Below are 15,792 nucleotides of genomic sequence, written 5' to 3'. Positions count from 1 at the left end.
CAGACTCATGTGACGCAGCAACCCAAAGCCGTCAGGCACACTTGGCGCATCAGCACCCACAAACGCTCGCCATAACGCTTGGCTCTATTCAAATTGGGTACCGGCCCATTAAAACAACAGCTACTAGATACATCACCACTAAACAACCATATCGTTCGTCTCACCTCCGACTCACTGGAGGGAGAGTACTGTGGTGAATAGCATATAAGCCAGTAACAGCTCTTCTACCCGAGCAGTTGTTTTGGTATAATTGTTAAGTTACTGGACTACTAACCACAAGGTCCCAGGTTTTATCCTAGCACATCCCATATCGCTTCAAAATCCATTCAGAAAAAATCTGTCCGTCCAGTTGCCCGAATATAAGTGAACACGATAACGGTAAAACGAAAAAATTAAAATAAATAAAATTCGGTACACACATTTATTACCTAAATTTGGTACCAAATTCGTCAAGGGTTTGATCATCTGTTAGTCTGTACTTTCACAAGCATGTAAACACTAACTGAAAAATGTGATCACTAAAATGTATAAAATTTGATATGTGGCTTTGGGACTACAGTTGTAGTTTTGTACCAAATTTTGGTTTTGACCGGTCGAAAAAGAGTAGGGGCTTCCAAAGTAGATACACATTCGGTTTTCTAGTACGTTTCAATTAACCACAATCCAACGATTCATTGCCAAAGATTGCACACTAATACACTCTTTTGTAGTTATCGTTCGCCAATGCCATTCGTTTAATAATTCATGCATACATTTACTAAAGAGTATGCAAAAAAGTTTCAAGGGGACTACCTCTCGTGGTTCATATGAATATATTATTAATATATTCGCATCTGGTGTGTAGCCACGCATGTGAATATGTGAGTACTGCTCACTTCAGGATTTCGAAATTTGCACATTTCGACGCTTTTCCTTCGGGATGATGCGCAGAAAGATGAAAGGTTATTGCACCACCCGATTCTGTGAATAATCTGAGTTCATCCTATTGTTAAATAAATTAAAGTTAAAATAAAATAATATTAAATTTTTCCTCTCACTGCTCGTTTGACGAAATGCTCACACAAGTACAAAAGAGTGGAGTGTTTCCGAATCCGAGAATGAACAAAATATAATGACCAAAAATCGCATAAAAATTCTTCGACAGGTGTGTCAAGCATCTTTGTATCTGCCTTCGCGATGAAGCTTAATTCATTCCAATAAATCGATTTTACTGCTCTGTCTCGCAGCCCCGCCAACGTTTCGGTTGAAATCTAAGTTCTAGTATGTTGGTTTGGTGAATTTCCTGCGGGACTTTCGTGGGGAAAATGGCTCACATTTGAGTTTAAGAAGGAGATCGTGGAAAACTCCTTCTTTTCTGTAAAAGATGTAGTTTTATAGCACATGCGAATACGTGAGTATTGATGTTTAAGAACTTAGCCAGATAATAGAAATCATAACTTTCTTCCTCCGATCCGTGTTTCTTGACACCTTTCCTACGGGACTTTCAGATTTGTGTTTGAGAAGGAGATCGTGGAGAATTCCTTCTTTTCTGTAAAAAAAGAAGCAGTTTTATAGCACATGCCAATACGTGAGTAATGACGTTTAAGAACTTAGCCAGAAAATAGAGCCCATAACTTTCATCCTCCGATCCATGTTTCTTGTCCATGAGCTTGCACCAATGTCTAATGAAACTTATCTTTTCTTAATATAGATATAACCGAATATGATTATTCCGTCATTAAAGCGATTATCAACAATTGCTTAATTTAATGTAAATCCTGCAAATTTTTAAGTGTTCTGGCTTTATTTTAATCCTGCCTACTAAAATCCCGTGCACACATCTGTTTTGTGTTAAACTGTTATCATAAAAATGCGACAGAAGCGAGTATAAGGGTGAAGTACATTGATAACAGCAGAACTCTGCACACAAGACCTCTAGCGAAGCAGAAGTTCAGTCATTAGCAACTTAGAATATTCCACAGCATTCAGATGAGAATCAGAGGTATGTTATGTACTCCCCATCAAAGCATTTCAGGGTTCAACATGGGCTCCATTCAGTTATATTAACGTCCCGTTTTTAAAGCAACACTAGGACTATTTTGGGACGAACTTCACAATTGTGAACCGCGATCAGATGAGGAGGACGACACCTGAGCTGGCACCCCGCTCACCATTCTTCCCACCACACTAGTGGGAGGACCTTTGGGCCCTACGTATTTAATGTGCACCAGACCCGCTAACACGACGGTTGTTCGGGTCTCGAATCTGAAATTCTCTGCTTCCGAAGCTGAGACCTTACAGCCAGGCCACCGCGTCACCATGTCACCTACAGAGAATATAGAGCAGATACTGTAATGGCCGTTAGTGCAACGACTGGGAAGCAAAGTGGGAGGGGGCGGGTAAGGAAGTTCCGGGAATAAGCCATAGGGGTCACCAAGGAGATAATTGTTAAATACACTTAAATCCCCATTTTAGAATCAAATATGATAAATAAGTGGAAAAAAATAGTAGGCCATGGGCGGTATTCGCACAGGCAAATCCACTAGGTGAGGGCGAAAAAGTCTTATAATGACCCAGAAGTTACTTATCCTTGCTAAGCCATTCATACTATTGTCTGTCCATCACGAGAACACTTCCAGACAAATGTATATGTTTATGTCGGTGGCTAAAGGAACAGGTTACTGTAGAAAGAGTTCATTTCACCTTGGTTAGAAATCATCAATTTCACAATTTCAATGGATACACCTTTACGGTGCTTTCTAGGTTTTCTCAAAACTTCCATGTCATCTAATGTCGAAACTTCATTTTTAATTTTTCTAATAGCAAATTCTGACTCTCCAGTCGCTTGAGAAGCTCTATTCATAGCTTGTGAAAGAAGAACTTTCAATGATTTTGCTGCAGCTTCTTCGGAGCAAAACTTTACAACATTATGCACAATTTCATATGCTTGTGATTTTAAAGTCTCCATTTTCTTAAATTGAAAAGGCATTTTAAAGGATGTCCAAATTTAAGGGACAAGAAAAAAATTATTAAATAATGAAATGCAGTTAATATTAACCATAGAAAAGGTTAATAAAATGTAAAAGAAGTAAGCTAAGCGATTATAAAGACACGCGCAACAGAGGATAAAGCGAGGAGAAGAATGAGCAACAGCCTTTTTTTTAATATCGCTTCGAATTGACGCCAAGAAAAAAAAATAACCCCCTAACCTCCATTCGATTCCTCTTATTCGAAATGGATCTTCCCTACAGAAACCTGTTTCTATAACAACCACTGTAAACATAGACATTTGTCTGGAAATGTTCTCGTGGTGGACGCACAGTAGCATTATATTTTAACATCAACAATTCAATGGAGTATTGCCGTTTTCTAAAGCGATACAAGCTTCACATGCTGATATTCAGCCAACTGTGCTGTTGCGCTGTTGTAAATTTATTTCTTCTATGTTTTAAAGTTTATCTTTGTTTTCACTGATAGCGCCTCTTCTAATTTTGAGTAGAATCCTTTGTATTTCCGATTCCTTGTTCTATCGCTAAAATGATTGCCTGCATGATCTACCCTTAAAATTTTTTTTCGTGATTTTAGAAACACTCTGTATAAAATGAGCACTATAAAATGAAATTTCGTTAGTTAAAAATTATGAATTAATTGAAGTTGACTGGGCGAAAGAAAATGAGAGTATATTAAGAGAAGTGAAAAAAAAGTATGGCATGACGATATTCTGATTCTCGATATGAGTAGAAGGGAGAAAGAAAAATTGGATTTAATTAACATTTCATTTTATTTAAAAAGATCTGCTCAATTGAGAAAAATATGTTTTGTTTATGTTAATAGTCTGTAGACTTGGTTAATAGAGCTGTAAACCTGCAAGAATCTTAGTTAATGGATTTACCCAAGAATTAAGTAAAGTAATTGGTGAGAGGATGGCTACATGGGGAAATCCCTTCTGAAATGACTCAGACAAGTTTTCGTGAGTAGTACTCAATCTTAATATTTACTCATATCTTATTAAAGGGCATATCAGATTTGGGGATGAGAAGTTCTGATATGATAGTAGGCTCGAACTATTCGGGTAGATGCATTAAAGCTGCAAGTTCGGGTTACATTCACTATCACAACTGAAGGTACCTTCTATGCAGGAGTGTATCCAAGCTCGTTGCCATTGGGAACTATTAACTTCAGTACTGTCATAACGATTGTCTATCAGTTTACTCCAATTGCCTAGGCAGGGTGGGGGGAAACTCCAGTGTGGCTAGTATTTATTCATACTTGCACTGAATAACTTTTCTATATCAGGTAATGTAAATAATTCCAATTTATCAGTTTTTCAAAAAATCTTATGAGAAAATGAACAAAGCAAAACAACTAGTGCCCACTTTTTAAGATTTTTTTTTTTTTTTTTTTTTGGAAGCACAATAAATAAGCTTTTATTTTAATCACAGAATATCGGTTTCACTTGGTGTATGACAAATTTAACAATCTTACAACAAACAGTTGCAAAACAATTTTCTACCCAATTGTAATTATGTTATAATTTCTCTTTCAGGTCTACTGCTGCCCTTTCTTGTAGTATTAAGACCTTTGCAGGACCTATTTCAAAAAAGTATAACAACCGAGTTGTTCCGGGTACCGCTCATAGAAGGAAAGAGGGTGAATATTAAAGCGTTTATGCGATTTCTTGAAGACAGAAATACTGAAAAAGTAGTAGTGATAATAAAAGTAATAGCATTTCCTGAGTGACATTACTAAACCATTAAGGAATCTTTTTGGCTAAACCATTTGGTACTCGAAAAAAAGGGAGAACCAAAATTTAGGTAGATTGACTATCTGGGAAACGACTATTAAGGTGACAAATTGGAAGACCTTAGCCAAGAGAAGGACGGCATGGAATGGAATGTTACGAACCTGTGGTGCGGCTTCCCAGCATAGCTGGTTCCATAGGAGGACCCAGAGCTTGGCGACGAATTTTGCGACTTTGGCGCCAAAATAGATTATACCCGAAACATCGAGAATTTTCCCGATCCGTCCAGTAGGAACGGAGATACGCCTCGAACGTTCCTGATTGGTTGAGAGGCTTCTAGCCCCGCCTCCTGAGACCTATAAGAGGAAGCACCCGCAGATGCTGGGCAGTGGTGAACGAGCGGTGAATTGAGAAGAAGTCGGAAGCGGCAGAGCAGAGCAGAGTAGTGTGAACCAGTCGTGAATTGGAGTCGTGGACCAGTGGAGTTGAAGAGTAGTCGGGATCGACGACCAAGAACTGGCCTTCCAGAGATAAGCGGAGCAGCGACGAAGTGAAGCTAGTGCTGAACTAAGCTGTGCGCTACTGTCTGCCTGTCTTGTTATATGCTGTTATTGCTGCACGTCTCGGCTGAAGATAATTGTCTTCTGTGCTGTATATAGTTGTTGTCTTTCTGCTGTCCTGTGTGTCTTCGTGTAAATAAACGTCGTTGTTTTATTTTCTACTGCCGCCTGCTGATTGAGCGTTCTTCACACCATATAACCCCCACTATCCAAACGAACCCCGGAAATTTCGTAACAGGAATTCTGAGGAAGAACAAGGCCCTGGCGTACCAGAGAAGAAGCCATTAATGATGACTAGGGTTAAAATCAGTAGGAGTGATCTTCTCAAAACTTTCTCGCACCCTCTGTATAATAGTTACGAATACTGATGCCAAAGAACGCCTCTCATGGCACTGGTGTATAATAGTTACGAAATACCAATTTTTCGCGTTAATTTAGCATTATTTCTGAATTTATCGTATCAATTGTGGCGAATTTTTTTTTTATGATTAATCCTTGACAAATAATTAATAATATCGTAAAATCGTATTTGCATTTTAGATACAATTCTCTCAACCGATTGAAACTATTTGGCATAAAATGGCACTTGTAGTCACAAAATCCCATACCAATTTTCATGTATTAAAGTTATAGCGTTTTTCAGTTATCGCGTTTACATGTTTTTGAAAGTACAGACCGACAGACAGTGTACCAATGGTTGGATTTGATTCAAAATTTGACAGACGTCTACACTGTAGTTGTTAAATCTGTGTACCAAATCTTAACTATCTAGGTCTCTTCGTTTCGTAGTTTTCGTATTAGCTTACCCGGACAGACGAACTTCGTCTGAACAGATTTTACACAAAATCTGTCAATTTGGTGTAAAGACCGTGTACCAAATTTCATCAATGTAGTTCAAAGAGTTTTTGAGTTATCTTTGTTACAGGCAGACAGGCGGACACTTTGCAAAAATGTGTATTTCGAACTCAGGGATATGTAAAACGTGGAGATAAACAGGGAGATAAAACGTGGAGATATCGAATTCAAATTTTTTGACGATTACTGTACTTTCTCTATACTACGTATACAAGAAAGTTTAAAAAGCAACTATATTTTGCAAGGAAGCCACTTGTTTTAATTACTCCAATACTATTGTATTGATTAAGGTGTACGTACACACTTGAAATTTCGAAGATCGTTCAAAATATCGAATATTTTTTATTTATCGAATATTTTCAAAATGTTCAATGATCCTTTATCTTTCAAACGATACCAAATGTTATCAATATTCGGAATATTTCTCGAGTTATAATTATTTTACTCGAGGTACTTTCACTAAAAACTCTAGTTTCGGTTTTTTTCAAACTCATTTTATGAACAATGATATTTTTCCACTATGTTGCTTCATTCAAACAATCATAACTCAACAAGAAATTAACCAAATCCAATTATTTATATATTAAAATAATATGTATGAAACAGTGGATGTTTTGTGCCTCAATCAAAGTCATATTTATAGAAATAAATTTTTAATAGCTATTTAAAAGTTAAAATTATAGAAAAAATATCGCTTTTTCTATTCAACATTGATGAAAAAAATTGGTGAAAAAAAAACTATATATTTTTATAACTTGATTGAGGCAGACAACATGAAGACTAATATTAAGCATCATTTACAACTAGAATTGTGTGTCTGTACAAATTAGAATTTAAGATATCATGTTTCAAAAAAATATGCTAATTAGCTAATTAAATATCATTTAATTAATTAATAATGAGTATAATATGGATTTTTCTCACTGAAATGAGTTTAAACATATATTAATGACCCACTGTTAAAAAACTAGATTTTTAAAGTAAAAATTTAAAAAGAAATCCTCTAGTGTGTACGTACACCTTAATGCTGTTAATCCTCATCCAGAAATACAGAATACTCTGAATACTCTCTCTCGTAAGAGACTATTGTGGTGCCCCCCCCCACCACATACACATATGCATGTAAACATAATTTCGCAGATTCGTGGCCAAAAGAAGAAACTTCTGAAATTTTGACTTTGATTTATTTCAACATGCGAGTCATAATATGCAGGAAAGAGGTGATGATAAACTGACGCCTTTTTACATCACTATCAAAGAATAGTGACAGAAATTTTTCCCTTTAACGATATTACTATGTGATTTTGATAGGGATTTTTTTAATACGTGTAGACTCAGGAAAGGGAATCTTAGGTATCTATAAATGAATGTTGTAAGCATTATGGGTTTTTATCCTTTCAATCGGAGCATGAGAAAATGCTTAAGTTATGAGCTTTCTAGAGCGCATGTTAAAAATAATTAAATAAAAAGTAGAATTGATCAGAAAACAAGAGAACATTTTAGAATGAAGTTAACATGGGCTAATTTAAAATGAAAACTAGAAAATTGTTTAGGATTTAAATTATATTAAAAAGTATCATTACATATATATTATTGCCTGCACTAAGATCAAAGTACACAAGCATTTAATTAGTTTTAATGTATATTTAAAATGTAGCAACAAATTAAAAAATAAATCGTCGGTAGCCAAAAATGACACAGTGCTGTTTTGTGTCAGATCTTGAAATGTCAGATGTGCAGTGCAAATTCAAAAGGGCAAATAATAAATCGGTGAATTGAAATTGCCTATTTAAAACAGTGAAGAATCAAATCTCAATGAGACTTGCTTTTCCATGAATAATGAGGATTGGATTGTCCCATCATTCACCAAAACACAATACAAAGGAAAGGGGAATAGCTTTCTTTCGTACTCCATTCGATTTCTATGTTTTCGGTTGGCGTTCATTCGCTTTCCTTTTTGTAGTGTTCCAGACGCCAGCCATATGACATTGGCGAATTTTCAAATTTTTTATTAGGAGTTGGCGTTTCTATATACTAGATTACCATCATCGTTCATATTAAAACTGAAACCTTTGCAAATAAGCATACTGAACTGAACTGATTATTAAATGGCGCCCCTATGCACTAGACTGTCATCATCATTTCTTTTATATTGAAACAAAAATCGTCATAAATAAACATGACTGAACTGAAGAATGCCAGCCACAAAAGGAAAAATACGTGAATTTTGTTTGACAGTGGGTTGCAGAGCCAATCAAAAATGTTTAACTGATGACTCATGCGTCAATCCTGATAAAAAAAAATCAAAAGTAAATATTTTAAAAAAATCCACACCTGTCAGACAGTATCCATCTACATGCTATCGACTTTTCTCCTGAAATTCTCCAGATACCGAGGTTCGGGGTGGATGAAAGCCACAACCCTCGTGACGGGGTGCTTCTTCAGATTTCTAAATAAGCAGTCTTCGCCAAGCTGTTCTCTAATATCAAAAGTTTCTAATTTCGGATTGGCATAACTATCAACAAAGCGAGGGAATAGAAATTCCTTTTTTTTTTTTTTCCCTCCCTCGCATGTAGAAAAAGTAAGAGAAAAAAAAATTCGACCTCGAGATTTTGATGAATTTCCACATTTGAGACCTTCTTGAATTTAAAAAAAAAAAAAATATTTTTGGCATTTTGTCTGTCTGATCACGATAAAAATATCTTAAAAACGCTTTGAGAACGATAGATGAAATTCAGTATACAGTTTTTCACCAAATCTGTAGATTTTCATCAAATTTGTGCAAAATCTATTTAGAAGTCTGTCTGTTCGGCTGCTCGAATTTAAGTTAATACGGTAACTACAAAACGAAGAAGGCCGCGGTGGCCTGGTGGTAAGGTCTCGGCTTGTGAGCCGTATTGTTTCAGGTTCGGGACCTGATTCCATCGAAGAACCGTCGTGTAAGGGGGTCACATTATATCCGTCATGCCAAACGTCCTCCTGCTGGTGTGGTGTGGAGAGGGGGCTGCCAGCTAGGTGTCATCCTCGTCATCTGACCGCGGGTCAAAATGACGATGTCCGTCCCAAAATAGCCCTAGTGTTGCTTTACAACGAGACGTTAATATAACTAAACAAAACGAAGAGAGCTAATAGATAAAATTCGGGGCACAGATTTTAAATACATAATGCAGACGAACCCACGAAATTTTAAATCCAACGAGAGGTTGAATGTCTGTCGGTCTGTAATTTCAGAAGCATGTAAACATGATAAATCAAAAACGCAGTGACTTAAATATATCGAATTTGTTACGTGATCTTGTGACTGCAAGTGTCATACCGTGTCAAATTTTGGCTTCAGTCAGTTGGAAACAACACGTCTGAAACATAAATGTGATTTTTGGATACTGTTAACGGCATGCCAAGGAATCGTCTCGAAATCACTCGCCAAGGATGACGCCATAGTTTCAGTAAAAATATTTAATTCACGACGAAGGTCCTAACTATTGTACGCCATTGCCATGCAAGTCGTTCTCCGTTACTGCAGATTATGCGAGAAAGTTTTGGGAAGACCACTTAGGCAGGTTTTGAAGCTGATTCAGGGTTAGATTTGCTTCACTGTGAAGAGATTCGGTTCACATTTTCTCTCTCCACTTGTGGAATTATGTCATTCATTTATGTCATGATAAAAAAATTATTTATGACAGTATTTAAAACGTTTTTTGATATATAGAATTCATTAAAATTTGCTTATTTTTTTTATTTCCTCCGAAACTTTCATGCATATTCTCTAATAAAGCTGTTAAGCCTCGCTTTTCGTACAAAACTTCGCACTTCAGGTAAAGCCGTGAACTCCACAAATGCTCAAATTGTTATTTTCAGAGTCCCATGTTGTTGTTGTTATTTCTAATGGCACTTGTCATAGGCAAGCTCATTGACTTTAGAAGTCAACCTTTTGATTTTAGGCCAAGGGTAGGGTGCCTCTCTTTTTTTTCAGCAGCGCCATCTAGGGACAAGAGTACGACATAGCTACATACGAGTCACAGTCCTTTTTACGGGGAGGACTTCATTCATGCATTTCATTCACTCATCCACAAATCGTAATTTAGACCTGAATCAGAGAACGATCACCCCTGATCCAGTACCCCAGTGGTATTACTCTCGACATGGAGGACTTCGAAGCATAACGAAGAAAGACGAGTATGGATTTTGTATGCCTTTGTTTGACTGATTGAGTCCAAGATCTGACACATAATTGCAATTTTAGTAACAAGATCAGATACCAAATTTCACTTATCTAAGCCACTGCAGTTTTGAATTATCACATTTACATATATGCGAATATAAAGACGACAGGTGGACAAACTGTTGACAGATTTAGTTCAAAATTTGCTATGGATAAACACTTTGGATATTAAAATTGTGCACCAAATTTGTGCCATCTAGTCCTTTGATTTTTATAGTTATAATATAGACTTGTATTCGGATACACAGGTAGACAAATTTCCTGTAAATAGATTTTATTCGAAATTTGAGAGAAGTTTACAAATTCGATGTAAAGACCACACGTCGATTTTCTAACTCAAAACGTTTTTGAATTATTATGTTCACAGACAGTATAATTCTAAAAATCTTCTTTTCGGACTTGGGGTGTCTGAAATGTGAAGAGTTGCGTTTGACTTTTTTAACGATTACAATGCTTTCTTCTTGTATACTTCGTATGTGAGAAAATAAAATTAAAAAATTAGACAGAAAAGTGACTTCAAAAATGATCTAAATGTAAAAACTAATTTTATTTTTAGCGGCAAGCTTCGTTTTTTTTCTTTCGCCGCTGGTATGACAGTTATTTCCGAACTCTAAACCGCTTCATAACGTTGGAGCTGAAAATAGAGGCTTGATTTGTCTTTGGATCCTTTGCGGGTGAAATATGTCAGGCAGTGTCATACATCAATTCTGTACCTGCGAAGGCAGCAGAGAGGATATTTCTCATTTGAGTCATCTTGTTGACAGAAAAATTCACTAGAAGATGTGAACAACGTTTTTTTTTTTTTAACCCTCCCTTTCATTTTCTTTCTATTTATTTTCTCATACATGAAGCATAGAGAAAGTATAGTGATCGCAAAAAATTTGAACTTTTGGCGTTTTGAACTGCCCTGAATTCGAAGCACACATTTTTGGAAAATGTCCATCTGTCTGTCTGTGACAAAGATAACTCAAATACGCTATGAACTAGACGGTTGAAATTCGGTATACGGATTTTACACCAAATTTGTTGATTTCTATTAAATTATGAGTAAAATCTGCTCAGAAGAAGTCCGTCTGTCCGAATATAAATTAATACGATGACTGCAAAATGAAGAGGTCTAGATGCATAAGATTTGGTTCACAGATTTAGCATCTATAATTTCATGTCAAGGTTTGAGACAAAACACAAAATCACATGTCAAGGTTTGAGACAAAACCAATAACAGGCTGACTGTCTGTGTTTTCAGGAACATGTAAATGTTACAATTCAAAAACGTAATGGCTTAAATAAATCAAATTGTGTAAGGCATTTTGTGTCAAATCTTTTTTTCAATCAATTGAGAATTCACAGATTTGATTTTTGGATACTAATAATCGCATGCCAGGAATTAATCGCCAAATAACTCGCCAAGAATCACGCGATAGATTCTGTAAAAATACCAAATTGATGCAAAAAGTTAGTATTTCGCAGCTATTGTACGCCAATGTAAAGTAAGGCGTGTACTAGTATAATATCTTTATTAAAAAGTAGGCGAGAAAGTTTTGGGGAGACCACACCTGCTGATTATTTTTTTAAAGTTAAGATTCAAAACGCTTTATTTTTTATTTTCTTGTACGCAAAAAGTGTCATTTTTTTAAAAGTAGATATCGAAATGTAAAATTCACGCTTTTCGTATTAATATTGTTACGAAATTTCCGGGGTTCGTTTGGATAGTGGAAGTTATATGGTGTGAAGAACGCTCAATCAGCAGGCGGCAGTAGAAAATAAAACAACGACGTTTATTTACACGAAGACACACAGGACAGCATAAAGACAACAACTATATACAGCACAGAAGACGATTATCTTTAGCCGAGACGTGCAGCATACAACAGCAGCATACAAGAAATTCTACTGCAGACAGTAGCGCACAGCTTAGTCCAGCACTAGCTTGACTCCGTCGCTGCTCCACTTATCTCTGGAAGGCCAGTTCTTTACCGTCGCTTCCGACGACTCTTCGACTCCACTGGTCCACGACGACCCTGGCAGCTGCGGCTGCGTCCTTTTATAAGACTCAAGAGGCGGGGCTAGAAACCTCTCAACCAATCAGGAACGTTCGAGGCATATCTCGGCTCCTACTGGACGGATCGGGAAAATTCTCGATGTTTCGGGTATAATCTATTTTGGCGCCAAAGTCGCCAAATGGTCGCCAAGCCCCGGGCTCACAAGCAATGTAAGTTTCGGATGATTTTTTTTCCCACTGAGAACTTCCAAAATCAACTATTTTTCTACTATTTTAATTTAATTTCTTAATATATACGTACTTTTAGTAGCAAATACTGCGACAAACTAAAAAATACATACACACACATACAATTTATTGCAAATCATTGTAAAGAGAATCGGTTTCAATATTCGGCGTTTGAAAAATTAAAAGCAATTTTAAACAAAATGGTGAAAGGAAAATCTTTTTAATTCATTTTAAATACTGAAAGACAAAATTTAAGGAGGCTGTCATTTTGCAAACTGTGAAAAAATGTGTAAGACATATAAAAAAAAATATTAAACATAATGTTCTGAAATTTTAAAAGAAAATTTAACTCAATTTGAATGTGAATATGCTGGAGCACATGGTTCTTATAAATCAAATTAAAGAAAGAAATTATATTCGCATGGTATTTGGTATTTTTGGGGATTTTTTGGCGCAAGAGCCATCATTGGCTAAACTGCGCCATGCATATGGTTATATTCGCATGGAAATACACCAAAGAGATCTTGAGGACTTAGGCTCTTTAAAACTGTGGGATCACTAGCAGTTACCTACTTCACCTGTTACATAATCCGAACTTGGGAGGAGGCATCAGCTCTGTTTGTTTTTTAATACTTTCAAATACGTTTTAAACATGCCAATAGAAAGAATATACATTGAAGAGCTAAAAAGAAAATGATAGAGGCTTGCATATGCAAATAACTGATCTATGCAACCGATCAGCATCATGTGATGCAGTCGGCAGAGCCTATATAAGAGAAATTTCTCATGTGTTTGGCAAAGCTCTCAGATGGGATAATAACGGATTATCACGAGTTAAGTGATTTTATATATGGCATTAAAGTAGGCACATTAGAGATGAAACACATCCCCCAGATAGCGAACGAAATTTAGATTTTCAAAGGCGATAGTGTACTGTAAAAGTCTGGTGCGGCCGGCTGAAGACATAGAAAGGAACCATCGATAACTAAGGAGAATCTTTAAGAAGTGTTTACATTCTGACAGCTCCATGTAATTAAAATCATGCATGCGCGGAAATTGTACAACTGCAAGTACTTGTCCCGTGGATGATAAAGTCCACATATGCACTCTTGTGCGTATGCACAATCCTCTTTTTGCTCATCTTCTTTTTGGTGATCTTACGGGAATCTTGTAACTGGTTGAGTGTAGAACTCATTCAGCCATTAAACTCACTATGAAACGAAATAGATGTACAACAGTTCCTCAAATTGCTACGCATTTCAATGCTGAAGCATCAACACCTGCTATTGATGCTCCACTGTGTGAACTTTCCAACGGACTACTAGTGGATATGGGTTTCAGTATAGGTCTTGACTACTCACTTTTGGACTCGCCAGCAGCTATTGGACAGTTGGTGACTGGAAACACATTGCTTTATTATGCTAGTTTCTTTTCCAATTGTATCTGGAGAATGGACCTGTAGGGGTATTGAGACAACCTCATGAATTCGTTGATGCTATATATCAGGTAAAACTTTTCAATATGGGGGAGCCAATGGGCGTACGTGATTGGCGTAATATGAGAGCGCTGATAGGTCTAGAAATGACTCTAACAGGTACGTAAACATCCCGCCCATTCACCTACACATATTCATGTGCATTCCGATGAATTTGGGCAATTCCATTAGGACTATGGGACACCTCACACGTCGAGAGTTGCTACCAACTGGCTCCAGGAACACTCCACTTTACTTTAGGCATTTCTACTAGTTATTTGAATCACCAAATATGAACATTATTAAACATATTTAGAATGCCTTGAAATGTTCTGAATAGAGTGTGCCTCTGGCATGGTTTGAAATGTGGTATGAATTGCCTCCAGGATACTTTCACGCGTTGAGAGGTGGTACCAAGTGGTTCCAGGAATAGTCTTTTGACGTTAGATAAAAATACGTTCACGTCTGGTTACTTAAATCTCCAAACATGAACGTTAGTAAACATATCTGGAACGCCTTGAAATGTGCTGAATAGAGTGTGCCTCTGGCATGGTTTGAAATGTGGTATGAATTGCCTCCAGGATACCTTTACACATTGAGAGATGGTACCAAGTGATTCCAGGAATAGACTTTTGATGTTAGACAAAAATACGTTCACGTCTGGTCACTTAGATCCCCACACATGAACGTTAGTAAACATATTTGGAATGCCTTGAAATGTGCTGAATAGAGTGTGCCTCTGGCATGGTTTGATATGTGGTATGAATTGCCTCCATGATACCTTCACGCGTTGAGAGGTGGTACCAAGTGGTTCCAGGAATAGTCTTTTGACGTTAGATAAAAATACGTTCACGTCTGGTTACTTAAATCTCCAAACATGAACGTTAGTAAACATATCTGGAACGCCTTGAAATGTGCTGAATAGAGTGTGCCTCTGGCATGGTTTGAAATGTGGTATGAATTGCCTCCAGGATACCTTTACACATTGAGAGATGGTACCAAGTGATTCCAGGAATAGACTTTTGACGTTAGACAAAAATACGTTCACGTCTGGTCACTTAGATCCCCACACATGAACGTTAGTAAACATATCTGGAACGCCTTGAAATGTGCTGAATAGAGTGTGCCTCTGGCATGGTTTGAAATGTGGTATGAATTGCCTCCAGGATACCTTTACACATTGAGAGATGGTACCAAGTGATTCCAGGAATAGACTTTTGATGTTAGACAAAAATACGTTCACGTCTGGTCACTTAGATCCCCACACATGAACGTTAGTAAACATATCTAGAATGCCTTGAAATGTACGGAATAGAGTGTGCCTCTGGCATGGTTTGAAATGTGGTATGAATTGCCTCCAGGATACCTTTACACATTGAGAGATGGTACCAAGTGATTCCAGGAATAGACTTTTGATGTTAGACAAAAATACGTTCACGTCTGGTCACTTAGATCCCCAAACATGAACGTTAGTAAACATATCTAGAATGCCTTGAAATGTACGGAATAGAGTGTGCCTCTGGCATGGTTTGAAATGTGGTATGAATTGCCACCAGGATACCTTTACACATTGAGAGATGGTACCAAGTGATTCCAGGAATAGACTTTTGATGTTAGACAAAAATACGTTCACGTCTGGTCACTTAGATCCCCACACATGAACGTTAGTAAACATATCTGGAACGCCTTGAAATGTGCTGAATAGAGTGTGCCTCTGGCATGGTTTGAAAT

This window comes from Argiope bruennichi, chromosome 10 (assembly GCF_947563725.1).
Source record: "Argiope bruennichi chromosome 10, qqArgBrue1.1, whole genome shotgun sequence".
Taxonomy (NCBI): Eukaryota; Metazoa; Arthropoda; class Arachnida; order Araneae; family Araneidae; genus Argiope; species Argiope bruennichi.
The sequence above is the reverse complement of the archived record's forward strand: the minus strand, read 5'-3'. Positions refer to the sequence as shown.